Genomic DNA, 12,684 nt, shown 5'->3' on the forward strand with positions numbered 1-12,684 from the left:
ATTTATTTGTGAAAACAAATAAAGAGAGAGAAGGAGAAGGAAAAAAAGTCACCCAGAATCACTGGGAAGGGCCCTGCTTGCTTATGGGAAGAGTTTGCACCAGAGAGAAGAACCCCAATGCAGAAGAGATGATCACAGGATCATAGGATCACAGGATCATAAGATCACAGGATGTTAGGGGTTGGAAGGGACCCAAAGAGATCACCAAGTCCAACCCCCCCTGCCAGAGCAGGACCACACAATCTAGCTCAGGTCACAGAGGAACACATCCAGACAGGCCTTGAAAGGCTTCAGAAAAGAAGACTCCACAGCCTCTGGGGAGCCTGCTCCACTGCTCTGTGATCCTTACAGTAAAGAAGTTCCCCCTTGTGTTGAGGTGGAACCTCCTGTGCTGCAACTTACACCCATTGCTCCTTGTCCTATCCCAGGGAGCAGTGAGCAGAGTCTGTCCCTCCCTCCTGATCCCCAGCCCTCAGATACTTATAAACAAGCTGGATGAGGCTGTGGGCAGCCTGCTCTAGGATAGGGTGTCCTTGCCCATGGCAGGGGGGTTGAAACTAGATGATCTTTGTGGTCCCTTCCACCTCTGACTGATTATACAATTCTAAATCCCCTCTCAGTCTTCTCTTCTCCAGATTGAACAGCCTCAAGTCCTTCAGCCTCCACTCATCAGGCAGTGCTCCAGTCCCCTCATCGTCCTCATAGCCCTCCACCAGACTCTCTACAGCAGATCCCTGTTCCTCTTAAACTCGGGATCCCAAAACTGAAGGCAGTACTCAGGATGAGGTCTCACCAGGAACATTAAGTGCTCCTGGCTTTCATCATGCTGCAAGAAGCAGGCAGGGTCCTGGAGCTGGGCCAGCTCACGAGCAGCATCTCTGCATTTCCCTGACCCCTTCCCCTGTGAAGGTTGGCATGACCATAATTGCCAGCTGCTGCAGCAGGCACCAGCTCTGGCAGCACACCGAGCAGGGTGCTCTGCACACAGGCAGCTGTGCTTTGCAGATACAGATGCAGATGCATGGAAAATGTTTGAACTAATCTCAGCAGATGAACTGCTGTTTGCATTGGACTAGGCTGAAGCAGCTTCTGGACAAACACACAGCACATGCAAGCAACAGGAGCCCAACCTTTTCCTGCCTTGAAACCCAGAGAGCCATTGAATTCCTGCTTGCATCAGACTGCTCCTCAGCTGTGTCCTTTGAAGACAGGAGCTGATAGCACCTCAGGTGATCTGTGCAGTGAGCTGGAAGTTCAAAACAAAGATTAAACTGGGACTTAATAACAACTAAAATCCAACTAAAAATAATCTCATAATTTTCCCAGCTGATGGGAAACAACCCAGAGGCAAACTAAGGACACAGTGCCAGGCAGTGGGAGGATGCTCTCATGGCTTGTCAATAACCCACATCTTTGTTTCCTTCTTATGAGTTGGGAAGAGTTTCAAACCTGAGCAGGAGAGGGTTAATGTGTGAATGCTCTCCAAAGGTAAGGGAAGAAAATCCCACCAGCTTGCAACAGGTGGAAATGGGTTTCTCCAAGAAGCCTCTGGTTTGGCTAGACACAAATCACAAGACACGAGAGGTGACCGAGGGGAGATGCCAGAGCAAGGAGGGAGGACTGCAACCAGAAATGGGAGGACTGCAACCAGAAATTAAAGTGTCAGCTCAACAAAACACACCAGGCAATAAAAGTAGCATCTCTCTGGCTGAGGACTGCACATTGGGTACCATCCTGCTCCTCCTCCTCCTCCTCCTCGAGGTCTGAAAGCCACGCTCTTATCTGCCTCCAACAGCAAGAAGCTGGTGCTCAGAGAAAGCCTGAGTCAGCAGCTGCTGGGCACTTGTTTGGAGCACGAGCAGAATGCAACAGCTCTTTCACATCACCACATTCCATGGGGTGCTTCTGTTTCAGTGCAAAAAGCAGGCACAGCAAAACTCCAGGCTGGGAAGCTCTGAGCCAAGATCCCTGCCTGCACATTAACGCAGCAGCATCTGAAGAGGGCATGGGGCCAGAACCAGCCCAGCCAGGCACGACCTGCTGCTGCAGCTTCAGCACGACACAGCTGGCAGTAGTGCAGGCTGTAAAGGCACACCAAGGGACAACTCAGGTCAGATGGGACAGCCAGCACCTTACCCACACATCACCTTCACTGAGACCATTGAAAGGTCACTAACCCTGTGCTCAGATGCAGTGCAAACTGACCTAGGACAGCACTCCGGATATTAAAAGGAAACAATCCATTAAAAGTTCCCCTTGAGGTCCTCTCATCCTTGCTGGTGACCAGATCCCACCTCTGCCAGCTCAGGCAGTGAGTCATCAGAGTGGCATAATGTGACTTACAAATGCATCCCCCAGTGGGGACAGCAGATACCCACAAGCCTGCAATTTGCTGGCCAGCAAATAGATGCGGATGGCTTGGCAGGTCCAACGTGACAGTGCAAGTAGGAACTGAAGGTTTTACAGGAGAAATTATTGTTGGGGGGGGGGAGGTTTGGAGAAAACAACCCTGTAGAATATATTTCAAAGTAGTACTTTAGACAGGAGCATGATAACATCATAAACCATAAGAGGAAAACTGGAGGCATTTAAAAACATCAGAGGAAAAAAGGAGAGTGAATTACAGCCGTCTTGGCTTTCCTAGCTGTTTGCTGCCTGAAATGAGATGTGTGTGTCTCTGTGCACAGTTGTGAGTCCATTTCTTTAATTCTTTTAAGGTAGGGTTCACAAATGGAAGAGCTCATGGTGTTGCTGCATTAAAGAGAAGAGAAAAATAATCTGTGAGTGTTTACAAGCCCCAGCCAGAGAGTAACCGCATCGCTACAGAAGATGAAGGGTGCTGTCACACAGCAGCCCATCCATCTGACTGCAGCCACCAGAGCCAGCAAAATTCCCTTTGAAAACCTCCCACACCTCCTCCCTGCTGTTTCAGAAGCCACCAGAGCCCTGCCTGAGCAGGCACATCCCCCCATAAGTAGGTTTGATTTGTTTTGGCACCTTCTCAGTGGCCCTTTGTGCATCAAAACATACAGGAGCTGCATTGATGCTGTCTGAAGCACGAGGTGCAGGTACCCAGTTAAGTCTAAGGGAGGCCAGGAGGGTGGCACCAGCATCGTGGTATTATTCTGCCTCTGGAACAACCAATGTCCTCAGGGCTGTATGTAAGCTCAGCCTGAAGCTCCCCCTAAACTGCACTGCCCCATGTCGTCCCACACAAGGACAAGCCCTCACTGTATGTGATGGTTTGGGAGTTACCTGCCCTCCCTCTCCTATGAAATCACCCAGACTCAGCTGGCTGAAAGTTAAGGAGTGAAGCTTTCTATTTACAGCTTAGCACAATATACAAGCAGAGATTTACAATGGATGACAAATAAATACAGCTATAGGCAGAAATACATCACTTAGAAGTTATACAGAAACACAACAGCCCTCCCAAGAATCAGTCCCCAGGAGGGGCTCCCAACCACCCTTCCACCTTCTTTCCACCCCTCTACCTTATCCCAGAGTTTGCCTTACGTGCAAGGTGAGGTTGGAGGAGCTCCAAGGAGGGGTTAGAAGCAGAAGGATAAGTTACACAGAAGCAGCCCAGGGCACCCACTGCAACAGAGACACAGACTGACACTGTCTCCCACTCTGTCTTATGTATGTTTTGTGTTCTTGCTTTTACACATCTCAGCAAGCCTATAAGTGATGTAGACATTACCATTGTTTCCTTTTCACAGCCTATCATCTCTTTTTTTCTCACTAAAATATTCCAATTAGCCTCAAACCAGCACACTGTAACAAATCACTCCTCCTGTCCTTCTCAGATCAGCTTTCCTAGAAGGTGGAAGAGGCAGAAAGCAATAACCAGGGCTGTAGCATGTTCTTCCATGTGCCTTAGCATGAAGGCAGTCATGCTCCACAGAGCTGATGTGGGTTATACTCCAGATGTCTTCCATCATAAACATCATGAACAAGTGTCCTCCAGACAGCCTGGGGAAGGGACTCAGGAGTCAGTGTTTCCTGAGCCTTGTTAACCAGACACTCATCCCATCTCAAGGACATCTGAAGGAAAGCAGATGGAGACCACCTTATCTTTCTGAGGTGGAAGGCTGGGAGGTGGCAGAAGAGGTTATTTTGGGAGCTGCATGCATGCACAAGAGGGCTTATGGGTCTGTTTTGAGTTGTGTCTTGCTCATTAGTAAAGGGGTGAGGATTCCTCACCCTCTCATTCCTGCACTTTGCCAAGAAAGATCACAGTGTATGAACTTCAGAAAGAGTTCAGTCATGTAGGGCAGGTAGCATCACACATCTTGCCTGCCTTCTTCCTGTAATGTGCTCTAGAGGAGTGAGATTACAGAGACTCTCCATCGAGGCAAAATCACCAGTGCATGACTGACTGCCCTCCACACAACCGTTCCCTCTGGATGATGTGCCCTGTGCCCAGCAAGCTCAGCCCTGCAAGCTACAGTCTCCAAGGCACCCAGTCCCCAGCTGAATTGAGAATCAACTTTTCCTCAGCCCTTACTCCAAGCCTTGCTCCTCCACTCTCTGCAAGCACAGAGCAGGTCACACTCTTCCTCCTCCCCCTGGGGTAACTTTGCCCAGCAGCTGCAGCAGGCACTGACTTACCTGACAACAAAACCAAGCTGTGGCAAACGATGCACAGGAACTAACACAGGCTGTCACCACAACCATTTCCACTAAAACACTGCCTCAAAAGCAGCACAGAGCTGTGCAGGCTCTCCTGGAGAGGTATAGAAATCAGAAATGGAAAAGGCCCATGCAATGACAGGTCCAAGAAAAGGACTTATCAGCTCAGCTCCCTGCTCAGCATACTGGCTTATCACCAAAAGTTTATGTCTGATAAAAGGAGACACAAATGAAAGCCTAAAACATATTTAAGCAACTTTACAGGAAGGTTTTTCCTCTCTCTTCTTTCTAAACTAAGATTAGGACCCTCTGCCTTTCTGAGGCTCTAGTCCAACGTTCTCACTGCAAACCACTAACCAAGTGAGAAGCTGATGAATGGAAGTGTCTGGCTGACAGGGAGAGAGGCAAAGTGATTTCACTCCTCATTGAACTCTTGCAGCTTTCCAAGGCTTCACTCTACAAGTTCAGCTTTATAACTTCTGCTGGAAGTTTTGAATTACAAAATCCTGCCTCTTGGTGCAGTAGGCAGAGCCAAAGCAGAGCTGGGCACGTCCCAAGGATGTGAAAGGCTGTCTTTTTCAAACTCACAAGTGAAATAATTCCAGCTAGCCTGTAGTGGGCTGGCAGTGGCATGCTACGTGTAGATTACCACAGCACAGCTGGCTGCAAACTCAGCGTGAGAGTGGCCATTGCTAGGTGCAAGGACAAAGGAGTTTCTCCCTGGAGAACAGCTGTCCTAGGTGGAGTAAACCAGCCTGGATGCAGGGTTAGGATCATGGTTGAGATTAGGGTTGGAAGTGGGGTTAGGGCTAGGTTTATGGTAAGGAGTTATAGGGTTAAGGGGAGGGCAGGACTAGGCTTAGGGGTTAGTGTTATGATTAAAGTTAGAGTTAGGGCTAATGTTAAGGTGCAGGTTAGGGTTGGGTTAGATTTAGGCTTAGTGTAGGGTTAGAGTTAGGCCAGTAGAGTTAGGGTTAGGGATAGGGCCAGGTTTATGGTCAGGGCCTTACAGCTGGGAGTATGGATAGGGATAGATTTACAGCTACGGTTAGAGTTGGAGTTAGTGATAAGCTTAAGTGTTACGGGTTGGCATTTTGGTTGGGGTTAGAGTTCAGTGGGACCATGCTGACCTCTATCATTTCAAGCTATGTCTCTGCCTGTTTATAACATGGGTCTCTGTGAGAGCAGCTCCCAGAGTATCTTCCTGGTGTAACTCATCCCTCCCAAGCTAACTGTCAGCCAGCACCATGAGTTATTTCAATGGCGACATCACTTCAGACAAAGCCTCACCATCTGCTCTTCCCTCTAATTACAAATGCAGAAAACATAATTCACAATCAAATCACATAAAAAAGGAAAGAAAATGAGCAATTAAAATGCATATTCTGCCAGGCAAATCAACCTCCCTTCGCAGCCGTGCTGCACTCATTTGCTGCTCTTGCCTGTTATGGGAAGGCTCAGGATTAGTCCCAGACCACTGGAGACTTCAGTCTTTGTGGTTTCTCTGACAGCAGCCTTCCAGTCTTGATCTTCTTATCTGCCAGGGACTCTCTTCAGCCCTAGCCTGCTGCTGTGTTTACTGGTGACTTGGTAACCCCCAGGATCATTTTTCTTCTGAGGGAGCAATTTACCTTTCCAGTGTGCAGACATATCTTTGTTGTTTCCTTGCTTCCTGCCTTTCTTCTGGGGTCCTCTTGGCTCACAAGTCAATAAAAACTTGAGGGTTCCAGAGAAGTAAACAGGAATCAATGGTGGTGCATTTGCCAGGAAGGACTTCAGGCTGAATTCATCTTTGGTGCAATGTCACTGTGCTCACTGAAGTTATCCTCCACTCTGTAACATGCATTAACATTCAGGTGTCCTTTACACTCTGTAAGGAACTCAGCCTACAAAGGCCATTTCTGGCATGTTCAACATTCAAAGTCTTCTTCTCTAACATCAGCCAGTTTAGAAGAGCTGAAATCCAGCTCTGAGGCAGGAGTGAAGAGGGGGTCATGTATGTTCTGCTGGCAAAAAGCATTTGACCACTGTGCATTACCATCCCATACCTGACCCATGAGGCTGACAAACAGCTGTCAGTCAGTCTGCACATCACTGAGGTTTTTAGCCCTATACCTGCCCCATGAGGGTGACAAACAGCTGTCAGTCAGTCTGCACATCACTGAGGTTTTTAGCCCTATACCTGCCCCATGAGGCTGACAAACAGCTCTGTCAGTCTGTCTGCACATCACTGAGGTTTTTAGGAGCAGCCCCAACACCCATCAGGTCCATCCCAGCATCAGCTCTCTGCAGTGGGGAAGATCAGAGGGGGAAAAAGCTTGCACTCTACTAATGTCATTCAATGACACCTCTGCATCTGACGTGTCTACAGAGCCCTTCTGGTGGCACAGACTCCTGCTCCTGCAGAGGCAGAGAGAAGCCCCTTTGTGAGCCAGCACTGCAGTCTGACCTTCCTTCTCTTCCAACCCTGCTCAAAGCCTGCAAATGTTTTTCTCTTCTACAATGCTCAGGTTTCTGTGCTGGACCTCAAGGAGCACAACAGTGGATGTCAGTGCAGGAGTTTCATCATGTAGAACAAAAACTCCAGCAACAAGAAGGATGTCATGGACCCAGGCTGGGGAGGGGTGGGGCCTGGTTGGATCACATTGCTCAGTAATTTCTAATTTCCCTTTTAAAAGCCTGCCCCAGCAATCTTCCTGCCCTGCCTACCCCCAAAGCTGCTCCAGGAGATGCTCATTGGCAAGGATATCGCTTCGGAAGCGTTTCAGGGCTTCACAGGAGTTCTACACTCTCTCTCTCGTGGCAAAGTGGCAGATGGGACTCTGGGCTGATCCATACCCTAAGCAGAGCCAAGTGCCAGATCACAGATCTGAACTGAAAGAATAAACAGTACATCAAAATAATTCTAAAGTGCCATCAGCTCTACAAAGCAAAGAGACCTGGGACTTGTTCTGCAAGCAAGTTGGTTCCCAGACTTACAAGCCTGCCCTGCGAGTTTAGCAGGATGGAGGGAGAAGGCACTTCTCCCTGCAGCAGATGCTGAGCCCAGGGAGGAGCCACAGCCCTGATTATCACAGCCGCAGCTCTTCCTTAGGGTAAGGATTGGCAGCCTGAGCCCAGCAAAGGGCTTGGGCAGCTCTCCCCAGCAGAGGTCCCAATTCTGTGTTCACCTTGCCTGGCCTGATTCTGCTTTTCATGAGCCAAAACCACACAATGCTACATGAGAAATGCTGGATGCAAGCAGCTACTGAAGCTCCTTGCAGCTGCCTGGTGCCTCACTTCCAAATCAGCTCCACAGCTTCCTCAGGAAGCAGAACCTGCCAGCAGACACACAGCAGACTTCTCCAGCCATTAGCAAACGGGGCCAAGATGACTCACAGCACTCAAGTGCCATCAGAGCCGTGAGAAGGCCTCAACCAAAAGCCAAGGGTCACGTCATGGCTGCTGGCAGATGGGAACCACCATGGCCAGGAGGCTGATCCAGCCCTTGAGCAACTTGCCATCACGGAAGGAGCGATGGGCTGTCTGGCTGCAAGACCTGTGAGATGCAGATCCATATGCGGCAGAGGAGACCAAGGGGAAGCCAGTAGCCTCAGCCTTTGGCACCTGCAGCTCTGGCCACCCACAGAGTGCCCTGTGAGCCCTGCTTCTATCACCTTGGCAGCTACAGCCATAAACCAGGACTCGCAGGGCTAGCGTGCTGAACCAATAAAACCAAAGAGCCTCCAGCAGGAGAAGGGATCTGTCCTTCCTGTTTTCCCCCTGTGCTGAGCCACAGGATCACAGAATTAATCAGGTTGGAAAAGACCTTTGAGATGATCAAGTCCAACCTATCACCCAGCACCATCTAATGAACTAAACCATGGCACTAAGTGCCACATTCAGACTCTTTTTAAATACTCCCAGGGATGGTGACTCCACCACCTCCCTGGGCAGCCCATGCCAATGCCAATCACTCTTGCTGTGAAGAAGTTCCTAACATGCAGCCTGAACCTCCCCCAGTGCAGCTTGAGACTGAGTCAACACCCACCCCTTAAAAAATGTTGTTTGGGGTTTAACTATACGGAGATGATAAAAGCCAAGCAAAAAGCCATGCAACAAGTTCTGAATTCAAAGGAGATATTTCTGAGTGCCAAACTGCAGCTGAACTGTAGCCGTGGTTATTACACAGAAACAGGCATAAAGTTATAATGTGGATCAACATGTTTTTATCACAGTCATTCAACAAAATACTGAGTCCAGGCAGCTTAGCTATTGCCCTTCTACAGCTCTGAGAGATTTACCACAGTTCCAGCTTAACCTGGGATTTTATTGTGTTGTTATTTTAATCTCACATTATTTTATCACTGCTTGGAGTCCCATTATCAAAGTAAGATCGTGTACAGATACAGCAGTGATGAACAGCATTAGAAACAGCTAAAACAGAAACAGAATCCAGCTCCTGTTTGCTGTACTCAGTAGAAAATCATCAAGAGAGCCTTTATGATGCATTATAGAGTGACAAAGGGGTAGCTGCAACTGGGTGGCAAGGGTGAGCGTTTAATTGGATGCTTTTCTCCCTTCATCACCCATCTGTATGAGCATCTCTCACCCATCATCAGACTGAAAGCCAGAAGAAACAGCAATTCTACTTCCCCTGAGCCCAGAGCTGAGCATTGGGCACTAGCCTGAATTTTACATACTCCTGTTCAGGCAGAAGAACAAAATTGCACCGAAAGATCCCTCTCCCCTCCTTTTTTCTGTCACACTGCAGTAAGGCTGTGACTCTTCCAGACAGTGACTCTTGGTGATGACCATGAGAACCTACCTGCCTTTCACAAAAGATGAGATGGGCAGTGGGAAAGAATAACCCTACTCTGTGCTTGGAGCTGACCGTGTAGGAGTGTCCCAACATGCCAAGACCAGCCCTGCCTCCAGGCAGTGTTCTGGGCACGGAAGAATGCTCGGGCACACCCTCCCTGCCTTCAAGCACAGCCTCTCCTGCAGGTTTCCTGCATGGTTGCATTCATTGCTTAGTCTTGCTGTAAGTTTTTTTGCAGATGGAGTTTGCTCAGGCTAAGAGGACCTCTGAGATCAAGCCTGGCGCCTGGGGCTGCCATCTCTGTCGTGTCGGTGTTTCATTCAGACACCTGCTGGTGGGTGCTTTGCCACCCTAGGTCCTCGGCACAGAATTCAGGGGAGCATTAAGGACTTTGTGCTCCAAGCACAAAGGTGCAGCTCATCTACCGTGACATTTAAAGGACATTTTTAATGCTATCTTGAATCCTAACAGCTTCCTAACGGGGGACTGAAAGTCATGAGGACAAGCTTTAAAGACAGAAGGATGAAATGCCACACGTGGCTCCTTTGGGAGGAAGCAGGAGAAGGCTGCCTGTGCAGCAGCGAGGCAACATCAGCAGCGCTTTTGCTGACACAGGCTCGGTCACTGTAACCGGTGACCCAGGAGCGCCGGGACCAAAGGAGGAGGGAACTCATCACAGCCTGAATCTGCAGCGCTGGCAGGAGAGATGTGTGCTGCTCGTTCCCGGCGGGATCTCGGCCTCCTCTTCCTACCGCACACCACCTGCCGAGGCACCAAGCGCCAAGCCCAGCGGCAGACCGGGAGGACACCGCTCCGCGCCACCAAGGTGCAGCGCCCCAGCAAAGCACAGCCCAGCATCCTGTGCCCCGTGTCTCTCTCTTCAGCATCCTCGGCCCCGCAAAGCCCCTTCACAGCAGAGCGGGACCACGGCAGGGCAGTTCCTTGGGCAGGGCCACACAGCTCCCAGCAGCCCGCACGGCCCTCAGAAGGGCACAGAATGGCAGGGGCTGGAAGGGACACAGACAGCTCATCCAGCCCGGCATGGCAGGGGCTGGAAGGGACACAGACAGCTCATCCAGCCCAGCGCCCTGCCGGGGCAGAAGCTCCTGCACCACATCGCGCAGGAGCGCGTCCAGGCGGGCTCTGAATATCTCCAGAGATGGAGGCTCCACAGTCCCTTCGCTCCGGTGTTCTGTCACCCTCAGAGTGAAAAAAAATCCTCCTCAAGTTTGAATAAAACTTCCTCTGCCTCGGCTCCCACCATTGCCCCTTGTCCTGTCGTCGGCCATCACCGCTCTCTTTAGTTTGCTGGGGACTTACACATCCCCCACCCGGCAGCGATGCTCCAGCCCGGGTGGACTCTCCGATCCCAGGGGAGCTGCAAGGACCGGAGGTTCCCGCAGCCGTGAACTGCTCTCCCTCCTTCCCGCAGCCCGGCCCTGGCCCGGTCTGCACCGTCCTCTAGCGGCCGCCAGCTCCGCTTCGCCAGCCCGGGCACGGCCGCTCGGGCTCGGTCCCTGCGCTCTCACTCCCTCTCTCTCTGCTCCCACCGCACCGGGGGTCCCTGTCCTCCGCCGCCCGCCCCCACCCGCCGAGCCTGCCCCGGCCTCACAGAATTAACCAGAGTGCCAAAGAGCTCCTGCAGCTTGCACGCCGACCACCAGCAGGGCTCTGATTTCACGCCTCGCCCCGAGCAGAGCATCTTCTGTCCCTGTTTCTTCCTCGCTTCCCAAGGCTGAGCTCCACCCCAGCAGGCAGCCAGCGCCGGAGCGCAGGAACGGAGTGCTCAGATCCGCGGGGAGCTGGCTGGGGGAAAAACACCTGTGACAGCAAGGAAGGTCCTGGGGCAGTCCTCAGCATGCTGCTCCGGGCTTTGTGACCTGGTAACAGAGCATCATGGAATGCCTTGGGTTGGAAGGGATCACTTAGTCCAACCCCTCTGCAGTGTTAAATCAGGTTGCTCAAAGCCCCGTCCAAACTGGCCTTGAACACCTCAAGGGATAGGGCAGCCATGACCTCCCCGTTCCAAAGCTTCACCATCCTCACAGCAGAGCTCCAGCTCCCACTCTTGACTTCACAGGGAACTGGGAGGATTTTTGCTGGGAAAACAATCCCTGCTGCCACGGATGAAATAAAGTTTGAAGCAATCAGGCCATAGATCTCTTAATGAGTTGGAAGACAATGAAAGCTGCCATCAATATTTATATTCTGCTCCTTAAAGATAACAGGAGTCCATTTACTAAATACCTTTGATCAATGGAGCCTTTGGGCAGACATGCTCCAGAGGAAACATTCCAGCCAGGCAGGATGCTTCAGGAGTCATCTTAACGAGGACAAGCTTGGAGAGGAGACTAAGGAGAGATCTGATTAATGATTATAAATACATAAGGGGTGAGTGCCAGGAGGATGGAGCCAACCTCTTCTTGGTGATGCCCAGTGACAGGACAAGGGGCAATGGGTCAGAATTGAGGAATAGCAACAAAGCTGGTGAGGGGCCTGGAACACAAACCCTATGAGGAGAGGCTGAGGGAGCTGGGGGTGTGCAGCCTGCAGAAGAGGAGGCTCAGGGCAGAGCTCATTGCTATCTACAACTACCTGAAGGGAGGCTGTAGCCAGGTGGGCTTGAGCTCTTCTCCCAGGTAACCAGCAATAGAACAAGGGGACAGTCTCAAGTTGTGCCGGGGTAGGTATAGGCTGGATGTTAGGAAGAAGTTCTTCACAGAGGGAGTGATTGGCATTGGAATGGGCTGCCCAGGGAGGTGGTGGAGTCACTGTCCCTGGAGATGTTCAAGAAAAGCCTGGATGAGGCACTCAGTGCCATGGTCTGGTTGACTGGCTAGGGCTGGGTGCTAGGTTGGACTGGATGATCTTGGAGGTCTCTTCCAACCTGCTTGATTCTATGATTCTATGAATAGGAGGTTCCATGTGAATCTGAGGAAGAATTTGTTTGCTGTGAGGGTGACAGAGCACTGGAACAGGCTGTCCAAGGAGGTTCTGGAGTCTCCCTCTCTGGAGATACTCAAGAACCATCTGGATGTGTTCCAGTGGGATCTGCTCTAGGTGATCCTGCTCTGGCAGGGAGGCTGGACCAGAGGATCTTTCGAAGTCACTTCCAGCCCCTGACATTCTATGAGTCTATGAAAAGCTTTACAGGAGAGACCTGGATCTGTGGAAGGAACCATATGCTACAGCTACTGAGTGCAGGAAGACAAGCCTTGAGACAAGATGCAGAAGTGGATCTGGTCCAG

Source organism: Pogoniulus pusillus, chromosome 30 (assembly GCF_015220805.1).
Source record: "Pogoniulus pusillus isolate bPogPus1 chromosome 30, bPogPus1.pri, whole genome shotgun sequence".
NCBI lineage: Eukaryota > Metazoa > Chordata > Aves > Piciformes > Lybiidae > Pogoniulus > Pogoniulus pusillus.